Source organism: Artemia franciscana, chromosome 16, assembly GCF_032884065.1.
Source record: "Artemia franciscana chromosome 16, ASM3288406v1, whole genome shotgun sequence".
Classification (NCBI taxonomy): domain Eukaryota; kingdom Metazoa; phylum Arthropoda; class Branchiopoda; order Anostraca; family Artemiidae; genus Artemia; species Artemia franciscana.
In genome coordinates this window covers 6013131-6038607 of record NC_088878.1, presented here as the reverse complement: position 1 = coordinate 6038607, position 25477 = coordinate 6013131, and the positions used below count along the sequence as shown (strand labels likewise).

Below are 25477 nucleotides of genomic sequence, written 5' to 3'. Positions count from 1 at the left end.
AGGAATAGAATTGAGCAAAAACTTTAATAAATCTTGCCGATTACTGTCGGTGAAATTAGAAGAAGCATGGAACCATATCAACAATTTGAAAAAAAATCAACCAATCATATCTTTGGGATGTTTGCTCTTCCCTTGAAGTTTTCTTTCTGAACTATTTTTTAATAATCTTGATATCGACCATCTCGTCGAAAAAGATTTTAAAAGAATCCTCTTTGTTTTCTTTATCTTAAGATTAAGAGGCCATTTTCATAACCCAGTTGAATAGATCTTTTCACAACCCAAAATAAAACACTTCCAAAAAATGATGATGTGATGAGTATTTATTAAATAAAAAGCATAATAAAGTCTGTAAATAAACAAAAGGGAAATTTTCAAGAAAATTTAAGGGGAGAAGATGAACTGTTGTCTAAAATCCAATTACGGGTATTTGAAAACAAAAAAAAACAAACAAGACAGAAGCTTGACTAATAAATTCTGTTTTAACAAACAAATGCAAAGTAGAAACAATAGGGAAAATCTTTTCAAGACAGTGAAAATCAGTGGAGATTTTCCCTATTGTTTCTACTTTGTATTAGTTTGTTATGGAAAGGCAGTGTGGTCTTCGTCGCTAAATTCTGTGTTATGGACAATCTTGTTCTTCTACTTTTCTTGCAAGTTAACAGCGGTTCTAGGCAAGAACATCAGTTCCTGCTTTTTGAAGTTTAGATGTCACCGCAGGACGAGCAACGTCTAAGGGTAAAAAATTCATTAAAAATGCAGTTCAAGCAGAAACAAATAGCAATTGTGGCATGAGAATAAATGGTTCTTAAGTCTTTACCTCCCTTCAGTAAACTCTTAACAACTACCCCTCACAGTAATGCTGAACTGATGTCTCTATAGTCAAGTACAAGCTACTTATGTATAAAAAATTTTAGTTTTTTGGTTTAGAACAGCAACCCAAAATCAAAACCCATTCCATGCATGCATAGAAGTTTCTGTAACGGAGTTTTGATTTTGGGTAGTCGTTTCAGAACCGGAGTCATTTTAGACTGCGGTTAGTATTCGTGATGCATCGACTTATGGTATCCGTGACATACATTTAGTGTATTTGATTTTCTTTTCTTTGTTTCTATCTCAAAATGCAATGTAGTGTCCGATTTGTTTCCATAAGACTAAAACTTGGAACTGTAATTAACTCATGTCTCTTTAACTTGAATCTTTTTTGAAAGAAAATAAGCTAAGTTTCTCTTTTTTAAAATTTACTTCAAAAAATGCAGTTAGTAGTAGTAGTAGTAACAGTGGTATAAATAGTAGTAGTAGTATCTGTTATCTTTATGTTTAATATAATCACCATTTTTACAAAATCTCCAAAATCCTGAGATAAAAAAAAAGTCCAAAAATAGCTACTGCTTTTCCGCTTTAAATCTTGTAGCTTGTAGAAAAATCACACGAAGTTCCCGTGAATAGAAACCGTCACACAGACGAAAGAAATGTCAAGGGAGATAGAATTTCCCATAAGTAAACAATCAGAACGCTCTGTTTGAGCTTTCAAAGCCCCCCGAAATTTAATTTAGGGGGCTGGTAATCTGATTTTGGAGAAGAAATGTGGGAAAAAGAGGCGGTAATGAATATCTTGTCACACTTAACTGGAGGATATTTAGAGAGGAAATTATGTGAATGATGTTGACTTTTATATGGTCAAGGATAGACTTGCAGTTTTATTTTATTTTCTCGTAAAAAGGATTATAGGCAAAGATACAGCCGAAACATAGGCCTGAAAAGAAAGTTTTATTATTACTACATTTTATCTACAACGCTGAGCAGATATTCAAATCTCAATTCTTAACACAAGTATAAGCAAGTTTTTTCTTTTCTTTTTAATAAATAACTTTCTAGGCTTACGTGATTTTATGTTGAAAATAAATTAAATATTGTGAAGGGTAGACTAGTAAGGCTTGCCGTAATATTTATGATTAAATACCTTTAGAATGACTTTGGGGAAAAATATTTTTACCGAGGTTTTTGAATACATTCTTTTTTTGAAAAAATAAAAATTTCATTTCCAGCTCTAGCATGTTTTTACGTTCTGAAGTCCAAAATCCATTCATATTTTGTTTTATCGATCATGATTTGCCCTACAGTGTTTTTAAAGTCTACTTATGGCTGATTGGATTTTAAATATCTAAGAAAGATGTTTTGTCTTTTGGAAAATAAAGAGAATTCTCATTTTAAAATGTATTTATAACTGAAATTTTGAAATAAAATTTCCAGTCTTCTTTATTTTTTGCATTCTTTTTTTTTATTCCAATATACTCTTTTGGCTGAACATAATTATACAGTTGAAACTTTTTTTTTCATCCCTACTTTTTCCACAACTTATTTTATTTAGTATCAAATTTTTTGAAATGGTTCCGAAAAAACATGTCAACTATCACCAATAGGAAAATAATGGCTGTGGTTCTGAGATTCAGCATTTACAAGTGCCACAATCACTGAAGTGTATTTTGTGGATTCGCCTGAATGTCTTAAAATGCATAGGCATACTTACTATTATATAATTTTTTTTCTTTTTTTAATCTTACTGCTATGTTTACAGAGTTACTCTAAGCAATCAAAAACTTTAGGAGGGATGATTCTTCTGTTTTATTGCTTTTTGTGTTTTCTTTGTATGTTCTTTTGTGTTGTTTCTTTTCTTGAATAGACCCCGGTATTAAATTGAAATTGGTATGCTATCTTACCAAAAATTCGCATGAATGTCTCAAAATGTATATGCACGCTATCTATTACACTGTCTTACAAAAAAATCGTAGGTGAAAAATATAATGAAACAAAAAATCCTAGGTAATATAATATAATAATAAAAAATCGTAGGTAATATAATATAGCAAAAAATTGTATGTAATATAATAATAAAGTTGTAGGTAATATAATATAATGAAAAAATCGCTGGTAATATAATATATAAAAAAACGCAGGTAATATAGTAAAATAAATAAATCATAGGTAATATAATATAAAAAAAACTCGCAGGTAATATAGTAAAATAAATAAATCGTAGGTAATATAAAAAAAAATTGTAGGTAATACAACATAATGTAAAAATCGTAGGCAATATAATATAATAAAAAAGAATCGTAGGTAAATAATTGCTAACCTGATATCGGCGTAAAAAGCATATGATAAGAGCAAAACAATGTTACGCACAATTTTGAAAGAAACATCTAAATATGGTTGCTTAGTCCAAGTTATGCAAAATTACGGAAGAATGTTTAGAACCTTTTTAGGTTTTTATGTTCCAGTATCTTTGAAGAAAAATGTCCAAATTTTTCTTTTTATTTCATTTTTTCGGCTGTTTGGGGGTTTAGTTTGCTGTTTTGGCTGTTTAGTTAATGATTAGTTTGCATGCTAGGTTCTGGTAGAGCACAACAAAGCTTGTATGTGTTATTTTTACACTATATATTATATATATTATATTATTATATTTTTACACAATTTTATACTTTACAGTCTAAATTAAAAGTAAAGTTGCAATTTACTGCAGCTATTTATATTAGTTGCATTAGTTAGTTAATTATTAGATAATCATGCTAAGTATTGGTAGAGGACAACCGATAGGGGAATGCTCTACAGATATGTAGAGTACCTCCATAGGAGGCACGGACCAAGGGGGACCTTGTCCTTGGGGGCCCATAATAGAAACTGGGGCATCCTCTCCTGGGGCCATAAATACAGATGGAGGAGAAAGAAGACCCCTCAAATATACACTCAACGTATCTTGCGTATCTGCAAGACTGGGGAACTTGCAGTCAACTTTTCCCATTTGAGGAGTGGCGCCTCTTGAGGAAATTATAGCCTAGTAATCAACACAGTACTCGCATGGGATTCTGATTATTGGATATTTTTATGGGCTTTGTTTGTTTTGATGGGCATTTTCGGGCTGAAAAACCTCTTCCTAGCTAATTTATCTACTATGGGTTGCCTCCCCGTAGTAGCATAATATTTGTAGGCATGTATAAATAGTGAGTCGGAGGTAATAGGCTTGGGACTGTATGTGCAGGATTTCGACTCTCGCTGATAGAAGAGCATCGCCAAGTGCTGAAAACCATGTTGCGACCAAGATGGGCACAAGATTGCACAAGGTCTCCAGCTTACTGGAGGTCCCAGGGACTTCTCGCTGTCCGGTTCTAAGCCGGCTTAAGCGCTTCAGTGTAGACTTGAGAAGATATGTTGGTCCCCGTCCTGCAATGGTATCCGGGATCATTGCTTTTCCTGAGGCCAAAATAATTTTAATGATTTAAAGAACACGAAAATTGGAGCTTGGAATGTTACGACGTTAAAAAATGGCTATCGTATCGAAATTTTGACCAACAAATTCAGACGGTTTTAACTGGATTTACTAGGAGTTTCAGAAACTCATATCCTAGGGGTAGGAAGCATGAAATTAGGTGACAGAATTTGTTTACTCAGGCAGGAAGGATGGGGTATATAGACAAGGAGTAGGGCTCATGATGAATTAGGAAGCTTTTATGTCTTGTTTAGGATGGGAAGGTATTACTAATAGAATACTAATTGCTCATTTTATGACTAAAAAGTTCAGGGTATCAGTTATAGTAGTATTTGCCCCTGTTGAACCAATTGACGGAGATATTAGTGACTCGGATGAATTTTAATTACAATTACAGGAGCAAATAGACAGGGTACGTGGTAGAAATATGGTGTTTTTGCTAGGAGATTTTAACGCCCAGGCTGGTAGAAATAGGGATAGATAGTATCCTAGCCTAGGTAAATATGGTGTAGGAAAAGAAAACAGTAAAGGCTGCAGGCTTTTGCCATTTCGTAGGCATGAAACGTAGTTATAACCAATACGGTGTTTGGTCATAAAATGGCCCATAAGTTGACATGATATTCACGGGATGGTAAGACAGCAAACCTTATTGATTATGCTATTGTAAACCGAAGACTAGCAGGATCAATACATGATACTAGGGTGTATAGGAGTGCTGTTGTTGATGTTAAAAGTAAAGATCACCATTTAGTAGTGTCCAAGGTTAATTTAAAGCTTGCATTTTTGAAGGGTAACTACTTCCCGGAAAGTTATGATGTTGGTAGACTCCAGGATGGAAACCTTCCAGGAACAGTTGAATACTAAACTTGAGAGTTTAAAATTTGACAATGTGGAAGATGGATGCAATAATTTTAGAAAAATGATTTGTGAAGTTTCTGATGGTGTCTTAGGTAAGAGTGTTAAGACTGCACCTAGGAATATTAGTGAAAAAGCTTTATGTTTGATAGAGAGGAGAAGGGGTTTGTACAAGAATTATCTGAGTGATAGATCATATGAAAACAAAAGGAATGTAAAGAAAGCGGAGAAAGTATTAAAATATGAACTAAGGAGATGTGAAGTAGAGGCCATGGATAAAATTGCTGAAGATCTGGAAGACGCAGATAGACGGCACAATAGTAAAATATTATACTGGCATGTTAATAAATTGAGAGGGAGTAGTCAATCGGGACTAGTCCCAGTTAAATATAGGAATAGGGCCACAATCAGTGATAAGAAAAGAGTTAAAGAGAGATGGGCAGAACATTTTGAGAATTTGCTAAACCGAGATACAGTTGCAGGAAAAGATATTTTGATGAAAATGCAATAGTTTGTGATACCTTATATGTGAAGAAAGGTTTGTTTTGGGAGGAAGAATTAGCGACAGTATTAAAAAGAATAAAAAAATAATAAGGCTCCAGGTGCTGATAGCGTGATAAATGAATTCTTAAATATGATGGATCTGAGGTTAGAAGTAAGCTACTGAAGATTATGAATATGATTTTTGAAAAAGGGGAAGAACCTAATGATTTTAAGAAAACATTAATTAAACCACTGTATAAGAAAGGTGACAAGAGTGGGTGTCATAATTATCGAGGCATTAGTCCGGTCTTTGTAGGTGGCGAATTACTTAGTAATATAGTACTTTTTAGACTGATAGATGCTGTAGACATAGTTTTAAGGGAAGAACAGTGCGGTTTTAGAAAAGGTAGAGGATGTGTCGACCAAGTTTTCACTCTTAGGTTAATAATTGAGAAGTCCCTTCGTTGTCAAACACCTTTGGTCCTCAGTTTTATCGGTTATGAGCAAGCATTCAATTCTGTTGATAGAAGAGCATTAGCAAAGGTCTTATCCTTATATTGTATACCAGATATATACATTAAAGTGATTTTTGCTATGTACGAGAATAATACTGCTGCGATTAAGGGTGGAAATGAGGTTAGCAACTGGTTTTGTGTTAAGTCAGGAGTTACGCAGGGTTATGTTCTATCCCCTTTTAAATGGATCATTTTGACGGACTTTGTCTTAAGGGGCACAGGAAAGGCAATTGGAGACTACGGAATCAGATGGGGAGGAAAAACGCTCCTGGACTTAGCTTATGCTGATGATTTTAGCATATTAGATGAAAGTGTGAGCAAAATGAATGAATTTTTAGAGGTTTTGCGAGTTCAGGGTGCTAAAATAGGTTTGCAAATTAATGTTAAGAAGACTAAGTCACTAAGGCTAGGAATAAGAGAAGATGAAAAGGTGACGTTCAGTAACGAAAAGATCGATCAGGTTGGCAGCTTCACTTACCTTGATAGTATTATTATTAAAGACGGTGGGAGCAGTGAAGATGTTAAAAGTAGAATAGCTAAGGTTCAAGGTGTTTTTTCACAGTTAAAAAAAGTTTGGAAGAATAGGAAGATAAGTCTGCAAACCAAGATTAGAATATTGGAAGCTACAGTGATGACAGTGGTCAAATATAGATCTGAAGCATGGGCGCTCCGAAAAACGGACGAAAATTTACTAGATGTTTTCCTGAGAAATTGTCTACGGATTGTTCTGGGTACCCGGCTGACAGACCGTATATCAAACAGTAGATTGTATGAAAAATGGGATTCAATCCCGCTTTCTAGGGCTATAATGAAAGGAAGCTTGAGGTGGCTAGGCCACGCTCTGTGGATGAAGGATGGCATATTGCCAAAGATTGTCCTTTTTGACCAAAAGGACAATCAAAACAAGGAAAGCAGGTTGTCCTAGTCTGGGTTGGAGGATGTCAAAAATGAAGATTTAAAGGACATAGGAACTTCCTGGGAGGGTGTAAAGAGGGAGGCCTTGAATAGATTAGGTTGGAGGAGGAGCGTGCGTAGCTATGTTGGCCTCAGGTGGTTTGATGTATTGTTTTGCTAGATATATTGTATATTGTTAGAGCTCCTATACTGTTTTGAGATATTGTTCTTGAAGGAAAACAATATTTTTGGAAGAAAATTTCGGCTTTGGGACCGTGGGTCCGGTACCCTAGCACTTCTCAGGTTATTTATCAAATCATGAAAATACATTTGCTGTGAATAACCCTTTTTTGGTGGCCACAGGGCACTTATATCATCGCGGATTACCTCTAAAGAGTAAGTCAGAAACGATAGATTTGGAATGATACAATCCTATTAGCGGATCTGCATTTTTATTACGATAGTCTGAATTTGAGCTCCATACTTCTGTTCTATCTCCTTCATCTTACTGGCTTGTCTCTCACTACATGATTTATCTCATTCTTCTGACCATCAACTTGATGTAATCAATATTGGAAATTAAAATACGGGAACTGAATGGAGACACGCTCCTTCATTAGGGTTCTATTCAAGTTCTAGGACGAGTCCTGGATTCTCCATTAAAATATAGGCTGGTACTAAAAGCATGAGGAAACAGCCATTGCATCCGGCCAGAGGAAGATAGGAAGACATTCATCCAATTACTCCTAAGTAACCGTTTCGGTTCCATTAAATATGGTAAATCATAAGCAGAAATGGCTTAGAAAAATGTCTCTTGACCTTATGAGTAATTCTAATTCTTCGAATCTTACCACGGTGGAACTCTATCATGCCACCTTTATATGATAGTGTAGAATTTCATTTTGAAAAAGAAGGGAAAGTGGACGGGACGGGGGGGGAGAGTAAATAGATATGATATTCCTGAATATTGGCTATAAGAACTCACAAGGCTTATTGTCAACATCATAATTTTTTTGGCTTAGGGAACGGACTTCAAAGCGTGTTTCTGTCTTATATATATATATATATATATATATATATATATATATATATATATATATATATATATATATATATATATATATATATATATATATATATATATATAAAAGAGACTGTGATACAGCAAAAAGATTTAAAATTGAATGCTCCATTTTTCCAGTAAGCGAGAAAAAAACAATAAGAAGCATTAAAACCTCTATAAAATTTTGAGAACAGACCAAAAGAAGAGAAAAATTCAAAGAGGAGGAAAAATTCAAATTCAAAAAAATTCTAAAATTCAAATTCAGCATCAAATTTGGAAGGTGTTAATGAACTAAACACCGGAACTTGCTGAGTGTATAAGCTTTTTTTTATTAAGGACCAGTCGTTTACAGAAGAAAGGGCTCTTTAAAACCTTTCCGCAATGAGATTTCCGTAACATCCAAATCTAGTGATCACGCCTTAAACCTATCAGATTTTTCATAAATAATTTCTGATTGGATTTAAAATTTTAAGAAAAATTCGAATTGGCTCAAATTGACACTAACAATATCTCCTGTGCTGAGCTGTATCCAGGATTTTAGTTCGGGGGGGGGGGGAATAAAAAAGAATTTTTTATTGAGGAGGGACTACAAAAAAAAACTTTAAAAACGCGTCAAAAATTTCTTTATATTCCTTTTTGCTACTTCTTTTACGAGTCGGACAAACATTTCTAGGGGAGGGAGGTCAATGTTTGAATCCCCCTGAATAAGGTAGCTATATCCAGGGCCCCCTCTGGACACGGCCTTGTTTCTGCATTGGTGAAATTTCATTGTGAACAGCCCAACAGGCATCTAAGAAACAGCGCATACAATTTGGATATCAAATGTTCCATTTTTTTTCTCTTTGTTTTTATTTCTGAGGAAGTCAGTGAGGAAGTTAGAAAAAATGTAAGAAATATTAAAACCTGAAAATATCTTAAAAATCAAATAAGATAGGATAAAAGATGACAGAAGAGATTGAATTTCAAACACGAAAAAGGAAATTTAACCTGAACATGAAAAAAAAATTTATCATGGGCATAATCAGAAATGAGAAATTAATTATTTTCAGCAAATTTTGACAAAATAAAAATTTTTAATTGGCTGGACAATTCTAGAGAAAAACTGATTGACTGATTTGATATTTTGAAATAAAAAAGCTACTTTTTTATATAATTTAGAAAAAGCAATAAGAAACATCCGAAACTCTAAATATCTTTAGAACCAAATAAAAGAAGAAAAAGAATGAAAGAAGGGACTAGAAGAGGAGATTAAATCTTGAACATAAGGGAAGAGACAGGACTAAACACGTGAACTTGGTATGACTTTTTTAGTTTATATAGTGCTGATTTAAGCCAGTCAGATTTTCCAAATAATTTTATGATTGCCTAAAAAAAACTTGGGAAAAATTCTGATTGGCTAAATCAGCGATGGCTAAACGTCGGTATTGGTAGAATATCATTGTGGATTGACCTTTAGCCATTAAAGATACAGCAGAAAAATTTTGATATCAATTATGAACTGCCATATATTTTTTTGTAAGTGAGAAAAAAAAGAAATATTAAAGCCTCAGAACCAAATAGGAGACGAGAAAAATATTAAAAGAGGAGATTGAACCCTAAACGCGAAAGAGCAGATTGAACTAAGCCTTGAGTATGCAATAACCTTAATTTTAGTCTATATTAAAGACCAATCATTTGCAGAAGAAAAGACTTTTTAACGTTCATTCGTAGTGAGATTTACTAATGTTGACATTTAGCTTGTGCTAGTTTGAGCTCATCAGATTTTCTCCATAATTTTGATTAGATTAAAAATTCTAGGAAAAATTCTGATTGGCTAAAATAAGCGCTGACTAAATCTCGATATTCGTAGATCTCGTTGTGAATGTGTTTTTAGCCTTCTACTATGCAGCAAAAAACAATTTAGAGCAAGAAACAGCAAAAAAGTATTCAAAATTCAAACCTCAAATTATTTTAAGAGCAAAATAGTCGAGGAGAAAAGATGAAACAGGAGATTGAAGCTCAAACAGGGATGAGGAAACATTTGAACTTGCTGTATCCTTATTATTGTACTAAAGACCCGTCGTTTACTGCCCATTCTTAAGACTCATTCTCAGTTAGATTTTACTAATACATAAATCTAGATAGCACTAATTTAAGTCAATCAGGTCCTCCACACAGTTTTCTGATTAGCTGAAAAATTCAAGGCAAATTCTGTTTGGCTCAAATTAGCGCTGGCTAAATCTCGGCATTGATAAAATTCCATTATGAAAGGGCTTTTGGGTATCTAAGACACAGTAAAACAATTTTGATATAAAACGTTACATTTTTTTGTTTCCATAAGTGAAAAAAAAGAAACATTTTCAAAGCACCTCCTAAAATATTTAGAACCAAACGCAAGGAAAAAAATAAAAGGGTAGATTGAATAAGGATATTAAACCTGACTGTGAAAGAGGATATTTCAATCTGCCTTTTCAATTTAATCTTTCATTTTTGTTCCTCTTCTTGTTTAGTTCTTAGGTTTGAGGTTCAGCCTCCTCTTTCATTTTGTCTCCTCTCTTGTTTACTTTGACATATTTCAATAGAAGAGCCTGAGAAGCATCAAAGATCTGCACTTTTTGAGTAACAAGAAGCTGCTACGGCTCACAAAGTCTTATTGGTTTTCTACCCAAGCAGTCGAGCGTACCTTACAATAGTTGGGACACCTACTTCAAATGCCCCTGTATTTACCCGCGTAGACGATCTTTTACTTTAACCCTAAGAAAGCTGGTTGGAAGTGACCCCGTGGCCGACTGATGAAACGATAGTCAGACTGTTTGTCCGAGTTCCTGGCGATGTCAAACATTAGAAACATCAGATCCAAGTGCTAGCGCGTGCAGTGGACCGATGCGGATAGAGGAGGTAGACGTCACTTTCTACGCCAAGCAGTGCTCGGCAAGAGACCTAAGTCAAGTAAGTATTGTTTAGTCTAAAGATTTTTATTGTTTTTTTCTTATTTATAGAAATATAATATAAAAACATACAAGGATGATAACAAATTCTTATAGAATGATAAATTCTCTTGCTCTTCGTGAACAAGAAAGAGATTGAAGTAAACATGAAATTTGACATCAAAATTGTTTATAGTATTTGACATCAGAATTGTTTTTGTTGCATCTTAGATGCATAAAGGCCTATTCACAATGTCAACTTGCCATTAACGAAATTCTCCAGCGCTAATTTGAGCCAATCAGAATTTTTCCTAAGATTATCCAGCCAATCAGAGAATTGCACGGAGAATCTGATTGACTTAACGAAGCGCTAGCTACATCTTGGTTGTAAAATCAAACAATTCGTGGCAACAAACGGTAGTAAGGAGCGACCTGGCTCAATAGTAACCAAAACTCTAAGAAATGGAATTTTGATACCAATAGTCACATCAAAAGAATTGTATTTTAACTTTAATTTTAAATATATAAGTTTCATCAAGTTTAGTTTTACCCATCAAAAGTTACAAGCCTGAGAAAACTTTCCTTATTTTAGAAAATAGGAGGAAACACCCCTTAAAAGTGACAGACAAAATCTTAACAAAAATCTCACCATCAGATTCAGCGTATCAGAGAACCCTCCAGCAGAAGTTCCAAACTTCTATCTACAAAAATGTGGAATTTTGTATTTTTTTTTTGCCACAAGACAGATCACGGATGAGTTTTTTTTTCAGGGGTTATCGTATTGACCCGGTGGTCATGGAATGTCACGAGAAAGCTCATTCTGACGGAAATTAAAAGTTCTGGTACCGTTTTTAAGTGACCAAAAAATTTTTCCCAAAGTCACCGGATCAAAAGTCTGAGATAGCCATTTTATTCAGCATAGTCGAAAAACCTTATAACTATGTCTTTGGGGACGATTCACTTCCCCACAGTCCTCGTGGGAGGGACTGCAAGTTACAAACTTTGACCATTGTTTACATATAGTAATGGTTATTGGGAAGTGTACGGACGTTTTCAGGGGAAGTATTTTGGTTGTGGGGAGGAGTTGAGGAGAGGGGGTTACATGGGAGGATCTTTCCATGGAGGAATTCGTCATGGGGGAAGAGAATTTCCTTGAAGGGGATACAGGATTTTCTAGCATTTAAAAAAAATGAAAAAAACAGAAGTTTTTTCAACTGAAAGTAAGGAGCAATATTAAAACTTAAAACGAACAGAAATTATTACGCATATGAAGGGTTCACCTCCTCGTAATACCTCGCTTTTTACGCTAAACAATTTTTAATAATTTCAACTATTTATTCTACGGCCTTTGTGATTCAGTGTTATTCTTCAGAAATTAGTACACAACTTAAGCTATATTGTACCGAGCGAGGTATTGACGATGGGGAGAAGCCCCTCATATACGTAGTAAAAACATACGAATATAGAAGTTCGTTACACAAGTTAATTCATAAGTTACGTATATGTCTACTAATAAAAACGTTCGTAAAAAATTAAAAGTTCTAGTTGTCTTTTTAAGTAATCAAAAAATTAGAGGCTAACTAAGCCTCCTCCCCCGCTCCTTTTTCTCTCAGAATCGTCCAACCAAAACTATGAGAAAGCCATTTAGCCAAAAAAATAATAATATGCAAATTTCTTTTTAATTAGTCATGTGCGGAGAGCCAAAATCAAAACCTGCATTAATACAGAAACATTCAGAAATTAAAAAAAAGAAGTTTTTTAAACTGAAAGTAAGGAGTAATATCTCTATGTATAAAAATGTACTGTCCGGTCGTCCGTCCGTCTGTCTGTCACTAAGTATGACGTCAATATAAAAAAAACTAACTAAAAAAACAGAAAAGAATTAAAATCTATCTTCTATAAAAAAAATGAAAAAAAGAAAAAAAAGAAAAAGAAAAATAAAAAAATAAAAGAAAAAGTAAAAAACTAAATGGAGAAAACAACTAAAAAAGAAAAAAAGAAAAGAAAAGAAGAAACTTTAAAAAACTATAAAAACTAAAAATAAAGAAAACTAAAAAAAGAAAAAAAAAGAAAAAACTAAAAAAAAAGAAAAATGAACGACAAAGACGAAAACACCAGAAAGTGAACCAAAAAGTGAACACCAGAGCAACGCAAAACCAAGCTTGCGGCTCAAAGAGAAAGGGCCAGATCAGGAATGTCCAATTTACGTCATCAATTCGATCCAACCCAGAACACAAGGGACAGTGAGAATCCATATATAGAAGCCTGCCACGTGCCATGGAGGGGCCCGACGGCGAAGTCACCAGGACCCAGCACTGTCTGTGGTTAGAATATAAGGGACAATGTGAATCCATATATATAGAAGCCTGCCACGTGCCATGCTGGGGCCCAGGGGCGAGCTAAAAACGAACAGAAATTACACTGTATATGCAAGGGGCTGTTCCCTCCTCAACACCCCGCTCTTTACGCTAAAGGTTTTTACTGTTTTGAAAAGTAGAGTTGAAAGAAAGAGTCAAATTTTACCGTAAAGAGTGAGGTGTTGAGGAGGGAACAGCTTCTTTCATATACGGAGAAATTTCTTTTGGGGGTTAAGATCTAATATCACTCCGTATTTTTAGTTTTAAAGAATTGTTTTTTTTTTTTTATTTAATATTATTCTGAATCGGTCTTTAGTTATCTAAGATACAGCAAAAACAATTCTGATATCAATAATATCTGCTTGGTTAAAGATTAGAAATGGTGAGAGGAGAAACATTTTGATTTGATATTTGGCATGTGTATTAACATAGGTTAAAATATTAGAATAAAAAGCTTTCAAATGACAAAAGGGTTTACATACACCTTACAAAGGCAACAAGCATATACGATGTTGATATTTTCTGTGGAAAATGATAGATTTCCTAATGAGCAGAGGCTGGAGAAACTCTTTTTAATTTACTCCAATGGTATTTTCTTTGGTTTTACCAAGTTTCAAGAGTTTTGGAACTTTAAGGGGGAAATTTAAGATTTTCGCCCCTACTCCTGCAATTGTATGCTCTAAGTAAGTATATTTTTGGCTTGGTGATATGTTTTATAGCAATGACACCCTTTTTATCCGCCTTTAGAACACAATTTAATGTAACCAAAATAAATAAGGGTGTTAATTACCGGTGGCAGTAATATATTTTGTTACTGGTAGAGACGTATAAACGGAAAAGGCATGCTTTAATGTTTAGGAATATCTTACGGGTATGTAACATTACCCTCTCTATGACAACCCCAAGACAAAAATTCATGCAATCTGACACTGCTTTATTCCCATTCCAACCGGTTACTCCCCCTAAAGAATTTTACAAAGGGACCGGCGGGTATTGTTCTCAGTAAATCCGATTTCACATGTTCGAGAATTTAAATCTTGGCGCTCGTCCGGCAAACAAGGTTCAAAGAGGTTATCCTACATGTTATCATCGGATTTTATAGAAATCTGATATGTTATGAAGATTAGTTCTGTGAACTAGAAAATGGACTTGGACTGACCATTATCAGAGTGGCAGAAAAGAATTCATGGAACCCTTGCTTCAGTGGAGCTGATTATGGATTATAAAATGAAATATGCACCTGTAACTTTATTGTATAATTATTTCCCTGCTTCTATCCCTGCAAGTAAATGTATTCAGTCCGAACAACTAAAATCGTTTGTTCACCCTCAACCTATTATTAATCTGTTACTATAATAATGTAAAAAGCATAAGAGAGCCCAATGTAGAAAGGATAATAAGAACTGTAAGTACAGAGCGATGCGGCTTAGTAACCGACAGTCTAAAAGACGGAATTTTGATATCATAAGATATAAAGAAAGAATTGGCCTATTATTTTAATTCCAAATATATAAGATCCATTAAGTTTAGTGTTATGTATCAAAAGCTACGAGCCCTAGAAAATTTACCTGATTTTCGAAAAAGAGGGGAAACGCCCCTAATAGTCAAGGTCAATCTTAATAAAATTCAATAGTCAATCTTAATAAAATTCACACCATCAGATTCAGCGTATCCGAGAACCCTGATGTATAATTGTCAAACTTTCATCTGCAAAATGTCGAAATTTGTATTTTTTTTTTCCAGAAGAAAGATGTGCCATTATTTTTTTTCAGGCGTGATTGCATTGAAACAATAATCCTTGAATATCGGCAAAGTGCTCATTCGGACGGAAATTAAAAGTTCTAGTGTTCTTTCCAAGTGACCAAAAAGATTGGAGGGCAACTTGCCAGCCTCCCACCCACCTGTTTTCCTAAAATTCATCCGATCAAAATTATGAGCAAGCCCTTTTGTTTGGATTAATTAAAAAGACCAGTAACTGTATTTTGAGGAAAACGTAACTCCCACAGCCCCTAGGAAAACGTTTGAAGGTTATTGGGAGGTATACACATATTTTTCCGAATGAAGCATTTTCGGTGTGTGAGCGGCTGTTTTATATGGAGTTTTTTAACTGAAACTAAGGAACAAGATTAAAAACTTCAAACGCTGTATATGAAACGGGCTGTCCCCTCCTCAACACCTCGCTCTTTATGCTAAAGCTCGACTATCTGTCACTACTCTACCTTTTAATGTAATAAAAAACTTCAGCGTAAAGACAGAGGTGTTGAGGAGGGACAGCCCCTTTCATATACGAAATAATTGCTGTTCATTTTAAGTTTTAATATTGCTCCTTACTTTCAGTTGAAAAAAAAAACATTTTTTAAAAACTTTAATTTCACAATTATATTTACCCAACTGTTGTTATAATAAAGAGAAACAGGGAAACAACTTGTAACCTATATTGTGACTCTAAATTTTTTTTCTCTTGTTATGGCTTAAAATTTCACATAGAAGGACAGAAGAACCTTTCTGGTGTTAGGAGTGCAGGGATCACTGGTGGATCCAGGAGACGGGGGAGTTGGACCCCCCCCCCCTCCCCCGATATTTTTCTGGCACCCTCATTCTGTGCATTTTTCTGGGTTCATTTTTTTTAATAAAATTGTCAATTTGGTCAATTATTGGCGCCCTTTTCATATTGTCCCCCGCCACCAGGATTCTGCTCTAGATCCACCCTTTGCAGGGACATTAAGCTTCCCCTTGTAACACGCACTTAGGTAATAAGGCACTTGCCTTAGGAGTAGTGACTTCAATTTTAAAAGGGAAGGAGGACTTGCCCTTTAAATTTTTCCCTTGCCCTTGAATTTGAAAAATAATTTTTCCGTAGTGTACACTTTATAAATGGTTTATTCATTAAAAATGCCCTTTTTTGGTATTTTTAGTTTTGAAAAATTCAGAAATTGCCTCATCTAGATTTTTGAAAATATATCCCCCCCCCCTAAAGTTTGAGCATTCGCACTTCTGCTTACAAAAATGAGTCAAAGACATCAAACAGTTCGTGGCATCGAAATGTAGTAAGGGGCAACCCGGTTCAATAGCAACCGAAACTCTAGAAAATAGAATTTTCATGCGAAGAGCTACATCAAAAGAATTACACTTTTATGCTGATTTTAAATATATAAGTTTAATCAAGTTTAGTATTACCAATCAAAAGTTACGAGCCTGAGAAAATATGCCTCTTTTTAGAAAATAGGAGAAACGCCCCCTAAAAGTAATAGAATCCTATCGAAAAACACACCATCAGAGTCAGCGTATCAAAGAACACTACTGTACAAGTTTTAAGTTCCTGTCTCCAAAAATGAGGAATGTTGTATTTTTTTTCCCCATAAGACAGAACACGGACGCTTGTTAATTTTTTTTTTTCAAGGGGTGATTGTTTCAACCAAGTGGTCCTAGAATGTCGCGAGAGGGCTTATTTTAAAGTAAATTGAAGGTTCTAGTGCTTTTTTAAGTGACCAAAGATTTTGGAGGGCATCAAGGCACCCTCCCACGCTCAGTTTTTCCCAAAGTCACCGGATCAAAATCTTTAAATAGCCATTTTGTTCAGCATAGTCAAAAAATTAAATAATTATGTCTTTCGGGATGATTTAATCTCCCACAGGCCCCAGGGGAGGGGCTGCAAGTTAAAATAAATAAAACAAATAAATAAAAAAGTTTTTTTTCAGCTGGAAGTAAGTGGCAGTATTAAAACCTAAAACAATTATAAAATACTATGTATATAAGGGGGTTTGTCACTTCCACAATACATCGCTCTTTACGCTAAAGTATTTTAGTAATTTCAACTAATTGTTCTACGGCCTTTGTGATTCAAGGGTCATTCTTGAAGAATTGGGACAAAATTCAGAATCAAACAGTTCGTGGTAACGAACTGTAGTAAGAAGCGACCCGGCTCAATAGTAACCAAAACTCTAAAAAATGGAATTTTGATATCAATAGCTACATCAAGAGATTCGCATTTTAATGCTGATTTTCAATATATAAGTTTCATCAAGTTTAATCTTACCCATCAAAAGTTACGAGCCTGAGAAAATTTGCATTATTTAAGAAAATAGTGCGTGTTTATTTGTTTGTTTTTTTCCCAGGGGTCATCGTATCGACCAAGTGGTCCTAGAATGTCGCAAGAGGGCTCATTCTAACGGAAATGAAAAGTTCTAGTGCCCTTTTTGACCAAAAAAATTTGAGGGCATCTAGGCCCCCTCCCACGCTCATTTTTTCCCAAAGTCAACGGATCGAAATTTTGAGATAGCCATTTTGTTCAGCATAGTCGAAAACCATAATAACTATGTCTTTGGGGTGACTTACTCCCCCACAATCCCTGGGGGAGGGGCTGCAAGTTACAAACTTTGACCAGTGTTTACATATAGTAATGGTTATTGGGAAGTGTACAGACGTTTTCAGGGGGATTTTATTTTGTTTGGGGATGGGGCTGAGGGGAGGGGGCTATGTTGAATGATCTTTCCTTGGAGGAATCTGTCATGGGGGAAGAAAAATTCAATGAAAAGGGCGCAGGATTTTCTAGCATTACTATAAGAAAACAATGAAAAATAAACATGAAAACGTTTTTTCAAATGAAAGGAAGGAGTAGCATTGAAACTTAAAACGAACAGATATTATTACGCATATGAGGGGTTCTAAAAATACTTTAGCATAAAGAGCGAGGTATTTAGGAGGAGATAAATACCTAGCTCTTTATGCTAAAGTATTTTTAGTAATTTCAACTATTTATTCTACGGCCTTTCTGATTCAGGGGTCATTCTTAAAGAATTGGGACAAAACTTACGATTTAGTGTAAAGAGCGAGGTATTAACGAGGGTACAAACCCCCTCGTATACATAATAAAAATATAAGATTATTAAAGTTTGTTACGTAAGTTAATTCTTATATTTTTTACTAATAAAAACGTTCGTTAAAAATTAAAAGTTCTAGTTGCCTTTTTAAGTAACCGAAAAATTGGAGGGCAACTAGACCTCCTTCTCCACCCCTTATTTCTCAAAATTGTCTGATCAAAACTAAGAGAAAGCCATTTAGCCAAAAAAAGAATTAATTTACAAATTTCATTTTAATAATTTATGTGCGGAGAGCCAAAACCAAACATGCATTAATTCAAAAACGTTCAGAAATTAAAGAAAAAAAAACTAATTTTTTTAGCTGAAAGTAAGGAGCGACATTAAAACTCAAAACGAACAAAAATTACTCCGTATATGAAATGGGTTGTCCCCTCCGCAATCCCTCGCTCTTTACGCTAAAGTTTGACTCTTTGCCACAATTCTACTTTTTAAAACAATTAAAAACTTTAGCGCAAAGAGCGAGGGATTGCGGAGGGGCCAACCCATTTCATATACGGAGTAATTTCTGTTCGTTTTGAGTTTTAATGTCACTCCTTACTTTCAGCTAAAAAAATTAGTTTTTTTTATTTAATTTAGTTCAAAGAGCAAGGTATTGACGAGTGTGCGAACTCCCTCATATACGTAACAAAATATACAAACATAGAAGTTCTTTGCGTAAGTTAATTCGTAAGTTACATCTATTTATTACTAATAAAAATGTTCTTAAAAAAATAAAATTTCTAGTTTCCTTTTTAAGTAATCAAAAATCGTAGGGCACTAGGCCTCCTCCCTCACCCCAATTTTTTTGTTTTAAAAAATAGAGTCCTGAGAAAGAGTCAAACTTTAGCGTAAAGAGCGAAGCGTTGAGGAGAGAACAACCCCTTTTATCTGTTCGTTTTAAGTTTTAAGGTCGCTCTTTACTTGCAGTTGAAAAAAATGTGTTTTTCTTTATTTAGTCAATATATGAAATAGAAGACGTTTTCTATCATAAAAGTATAGGGAAATAATTTACCTTTTTCTTCTTTGGTTATACGGAAAATAAAGAGGAAAGACAAAACCTTAGAAACCAGCATGCCAAAAGAGAAATTGCTAAGTGTAAGTAAAAAACAGTAACGAAAGAGAAAATTATGTTATTAGTACTAAGATTATTTTTCGTATTTTCAGTAAAATGTCCCACATAAAAAATCAAAGGAGCATAGTATTTGAGATGGAAAATGGCAAGGCTAAAGCAAATGATCGGATTGTAAATTGACAGCATTTTTCAAATTTTGACTCTCATTGGCAATCATTATTTGAGATTCTGGACTGCTTCAACAATTTAATAGCTGGATTATAACTTGGAATCTCAAATCGACAACCTCACAATTAGAATACGCTTACGTATGTACTGTGTGACGTTTATTTGTTGCGTTGTCGTTTTTAGGCTATATGACGTCTGTCTTTTGCGACTATTGTTTAATTTGACGTTCTCGATGAATAAAGGGGGTTAGTTTTTTACATGACGATCGGATAGCAAAATTCAATTTTGGGTTCTAGGATTTTCTTTTCATTGCCAATCTTATTCTAAAAATCTGGCTTTCTTATACAATCCTACAACCAGATTTTTATTCGTACTCTCAATTCGAGAATCTCGCCATTTAGCTAAACTTATCAAATTCGATTGACAGAGTGGGCGCCGAATTCAAATTTTAACTTTTCGTAAAAATAAAATCTGATGTTTGAGTTTAACTGTCATGTCCGACCAAAAACAAGAGCTAAGAGCTCATATGGCACTTGTGACGAGGTCGGAAGAGCCGAGAGCTCATATGGTACGAGGTCGGAAGAGCCAAGAGCTCATTTGGACGAGGTCGGAAGAGCCGAGAGCTCATATGGTACGAGGTCGGAAGAGCCAAGAGCCAAGAGCTCATTTGGCACTTGTGAGAAGGTCAGAACCTAAAGTTAAACTTTATAGCACAAGATCCTTCTAAATATCAAATTTCATTAAGATCTGGTCACCCTTTCGTAAGTTACAAATACCTCAATTTTCAAAATTACCTCCCCCTCCCAATTCCACCAAAGAGAGCAGATCCGGTCCAGTTATGTCAGTCACGTATCTTAGACAGGTTTCTATTCTTCCCATCCAGTTTCATCCTGATCTCACCGCTTTAAGTATTTTCTAAGATTTCCGGTCCCCCCAACTGCCCCCCCCCCCAATTACGTTTGATCCGGTTGAGATTTAAAATAAGATATCAGAGTTACGAGGTCCTTCTAAATATGAAGTTTCATGAAGATCCGATCACTCCTTCGTAAGTTAAAAATACGTTATTTTTCTTATTTTTCAGAATTATCCCCCCCCCCCGCAATTGAGCGGATCCGTTCCAATTATGTAAATTACGTATGCAAGACTTTTGCTTATTTTTCCAACCAAGTTTCATCCCAATCCCTCCAATCTAAGCGTTTCCCATCATTTTAGGTCTCCCCACCCCAAACTTCCCCCAATGTCACCAGATCCGGTCAGGATTTAAAATAAGAGCTTTGAGCCACGATATCCTTCTAAAAATCAAATTTCATGGAGATCCAATCACCCGTTCGTAAGTTAAAAATACCTCATTTTTTCTAATTTTTCAGAATTAACCCCCCCCCCCCAACTACCCAAAAGAGAGCGGATCCGTTCCGTTTATGTCAATCATCTATCTAGGACTTGTGTTTATTTTTCCCACCATGTTTCATCCCGATCCCTCCACTCTAAGTGTTTTCCAAGTTTTAGGTTCCCCCTCCCAACTCCCCGCCCCCATCACAAGATCTGGTCGGGATTTAAAATAAGAGCTCTAAGACACGATATCCTTCTAAACATCAAATTTCATTGAGATCCGATCACCCGTTCGCAAGTTGAAAATACCTCATTTTTCTAATTTTTAAGACTTACTCCCCCCCCAACTACCCCAAAGAGAACAAATAAGTTCCGATTATGTCAATCATGTATCTAGGACTTGCGCTTATTTTTCCCATCAAGTTTCATCCCGATCCCTCTACTCTAAGTGTTTTCCAAGATTTTAGGTTTCCCCCCTCCAACTCCCCCCAATGTCATCAGACCCAGTCGGGATTTAAAATAAGAGCTCTGAGACACAATATCATTCCAAACATCAAATTTCATTAAGATCCAATCACCCGCTCATAAGTTAAAAATACTTCATTTTTTCTATTTTTCCGAATTAACCGGCCCCTACTCCCCCCCCCAGATGGTCAAATCGGGAAAACGACTATTTCTAATTTAATCTGGTCCGGTCCCTGATACGCTTGCCAAATTTCATCGTCCTAGCTTACCTGGAAGTGCCTAAAGTAGCAAAACCGGGACTTTAGGTTTTCCCCCTCCGACTCCCCCCAATGTCATCAGATCCGGTCGGGATTTAAAATAAGAGCTCTAAGACACAATATCATTCCAAACATGAAATTTCATTAAGATCCAAATACCCGCTGATAAGTTAAAAATACTTCATTTTTTCTATTTTTTGCGAATTAACCGGGCCCCCACTCCCCCCCAGATGGTCAAATCGGGAAAACGACTATTTCTAATTTAATCTGGTGCGGTCCCTGATACGCTTGCCAAATTTCATCGTCCTAGCTTACCTGGAAGTGCCTAAAGTAGCAAAACCGGGACAGACCGACAGACAGACAGACAGACCGACAGAATTGGCGACTGCTATATGTCACTTGGTTAATACCAAGTGCCATAAAAACAAAACAAAACAGGATATCAAAGTGAAATTCTCAATTATCCAACACTTTACGATATTCGTGACAAGACAGTTTTTACTCCATAATCATTTAAACAGTTCACAACTAAAAACCAAAAGTGGCCTGAGATTTTTGGGATGTAAATCAGCAATTCTTCAGACAAGTCTGTACAATAGAACCAAGCTAACATAAATAGCTTTTATTTCTGTATATTTTCCATTTATCCCGTGTTTGTTGGCAATTGGATTATTATATAATCGAGTGAAACAGAGTGTCGGAATATCGAGTGAATCGGAGTGAAACAGAGTGTCGGAATATCGAGTGAATCAATAGGCGTTGCCACAATCTACATTATCACAGATTGCATAATATTATATAGGGACATATTCCCCAGATTTCAATAGCAACCTTACTTTAGATTTCAATGTATTCAAAAAAGTTAAAGTTAGAATTATTATTAAGTTAGCTGTTGGGCATTATTTGACAAAGAATATCCAGACAATATGGACAATTCTTTGCATCACTGCGGCAGAAACCTTAAATTAATTAGAAATTGCCAGGGATGCCAATTGGAAGGGAGAATTGACTTCTAGAGTCAGAAAATTACCATCTCTGTTGTATCATTCTTTAAAAAATGAAACGAATTCTATAAACATTAAGAAAAAGTTTTTGTTTGTGTAAATCAGGGTATTGGGGGATACATTTTCGGAGGGGAGTTACACTGAATACCGTTTTTATGTCTATAATTCCTTTCATAAGCTAAGACTGACCTCCTAGTGCTGAATGACAAAAGTAATAACTAGTGAAAAAGAGAGCAGGTTGGTGCCGCTTATGCGAGCACACAAAATTTCTAACTTGGGAGAAAAATATACATATTCTGTTTAAATTTGCTTTATTCTATTCTCAGCAGACATTTCGTATCGCACGCTGATGCAAGGATAAATGTTCCGTAAGTTACGCAGGTGTTCTGTGAAATGCGACTAAATCCAGTCATAATTCTCAGCACATTCGTGTTAATTCTTTTTTTTTGGGTCTGGTTAAAAAAAATATTTAGAAAAACGAAAATAGCGAGAAGTCAGCGTAGTATTGTACATAGAGGCAGTCCTACATTTGTGGGTTAGTATGTGAATCCAAAACGTAAGGAAAATGGCGTTATCAGCGTTTTACTAGGCATTTCGTTGAGAAATAAGAGAATCGGAGTTTCAATTAAATACTGGAAATAAAAACTAAAGCTTTTCAATGATTCCTGGAGTAGATCCCCCTCCAAAGATTTCCTTAAGCAAACTATAATCGATGTGACGTATCTAGTTATAGTATGAATATCAAACAGTTCGTGGTAACGAACTGTAGTAAGGAGTAACCGGCTCAATAGTAACCGAAACTCTAAAAAACGGAATTTTGATACCAATGGTGTGATAAAAATCACACTGTCAGATTCAGTGTATCAGAGAACCCTCCTATAGAAGTTTCAAGCTCCTATTTACAAAAATGTGGAATTTTGCATTTTTTGCCAGAAGACAGATCATGAATGCGTGTTTATTTGTTTGTTTGTTTGTTTGTTGTTTGTTTTTTTCCAGGGGTGATCGCATCGACCCAGTAGTCCTAGAATGTCCCGAGACGGCTCATTCTAACAGAAATTAAAAGTTCTAGTGCCCTTTTCAAGTGACCAAAAAAATCGGAGGGCACCTTGGTCCCCTCCCACGCTAATTTTTTCTAAAGTCACCGGATTAAAATTCTTAGACAGCCATTCTGTTCAGTGTAGTCGAAAACTTAATAACTATCTCTTTGGGTACGACTTAATCACCCACAGTCCCCGGGGGAGGGGCTGCAAGTTACAAACTTTGACCATTGTTTACATAATTGTAATGGTTATTATGAAGTGCACAGACGTTTTCAGGGAGACTTATTCGCGCTGGGGTGGGGGTGGGTCGGGGGGAGGGGCTTACGTGGGAATTTTTTTCCATGGAGGAATTCATCAAGAGGGAACAGAATTTCCATGAAGAGGGTGCAGGATTTTCTAGCATTATTTAAAAAAAAATTGAAAAAATAAAAAAAAATTTTCAACTGGAAGTAATGAGCAGTACTAAAACTTAAAACGAACATAAAATATTACATATGTAATGGGCTTCGTCTCCTTCACAATACCTTACTCTTTACGCTAACGCATTTTTAGTAATGTCGACTATTTATTCTACGGCCTTTGTGATTCAGGGGTCATTCTTAAGGATTTGAGACAAAATTCAAGCTTTACTGTAGAGAGCGATGTATTGACGAGTGGGGCGAAACCCCTCATATACGTAATAAAAATACACAAATATAGAAGTTCGTTACATAAGTTAATTCGTAAGGTACGTGTGTTTGTTACTAGCAAAAACGTTCGTAAAAAAATCTAATTGCACTTTTAAGTAACTAAAAATAGGAGGGCAACTAAGCCTCCTCCCCCACCCCATTTTTTTATCAGAATCATCCAATCAAAACTATGAGAAAGCCATTTAACAAAAAAAATATGTAAATTTTGTTTTAATTATTCACATGCGAAGAGCCAAAATCAAAGCATGCATTAATCCAAAAATGTTAAGAAATTGAATTAAAAAAAAAACAATTTCTTTTAACTACAAGTAAAGAAAGACACTAAAACTTATAAAGAACAGAAGTTATTCCGTATATGAAAGGGGTTATCCCCTCCTCAACGCCTCGCTCTTTACGCTAAAGTTTTTTATTGTTTTAAAAAAGTAGAGTTGTGAGAAAGAGTCAAACTTTAGCATAAAGAGCCAGGCGTTCAGGGGGGTACAACCCCTTTCATATACGGAATAATTTCTGTTCGTTTCAAGTTTTAATGTCGCTCCTTACTTGAGGTTAAAAAAAACCTTGTTGGTTTTATTTAAATCATCATAAAAAGAACTAAGTCTTAATTTCATTTTCAACGATTTCGTTTTCATTCAGGAAACTATATTCACTGTATATTTACCTTTTTACTCTCCAATGTTTCCATTTCTGTCCTATTAGCAGATGTAGAGGGCGCATTCATTTTCACTTTTGAAAGTTCTAAAACGAAAGAATCTAATCTTGAACTAATAGATTTTAGGAAGTAAAAGCCCCATATCAGCGAAAAAATTGACCAGAGTAAATGTGGCTAGGCTCACATTTTTACTTGATGATAAAGTTTAAAAGGCAGTATATTCGGAAAAATATTGATTTAGAACACATTGTGAAACATAATAAACCCATATTTTTCTCGTTTTCTTTATGCTAAATACGAGCATGGATTAATAATAAAAAAAATATCTGCTCAAAGTAAAGAACAAATTAGACACTTAAAACGAGCCACAGTTTTAAAGCTACTTAATAAATTATACATTTACAATTAGAGAAGAGAGAATAATGAGGACTTTTTTTTCCTAAGACAGTGAACCAACAAAACCTATTTGATATTTCGGCTCTAAATCTAAGGGCCGTCTTCAGCAAAGAAAATAATAAACAATAAAACACTTACAATAAAAGTTTTCGGTTAAAAATCCATTCTTTTTTTTTTTAATAGCCTTGGCATCACTACTTCTTAACGAAAAG

General features: G+C 35.0%; 1 long non-coding RNA gene across 1 annotated transcript; it reads right to left on the bottom strand.

Annotated features, from left to right (window-relative positions):
* Positions 1–319: 319 nt before the first annotated feature.
* LOC136036845 (uncharacterized) lies at positions 320–25477 on the bottom strand. Its single transcript, XR_010619789.1, has 3 exons — positions 25404–25477; positions 24879–24955; positions 320–729 (listed from the first exon to the last, which is right to left on the bottom strand). It is a non-coding gene; the product is annotated as an uncharacterized LOC136036845 (long non-coding RNA).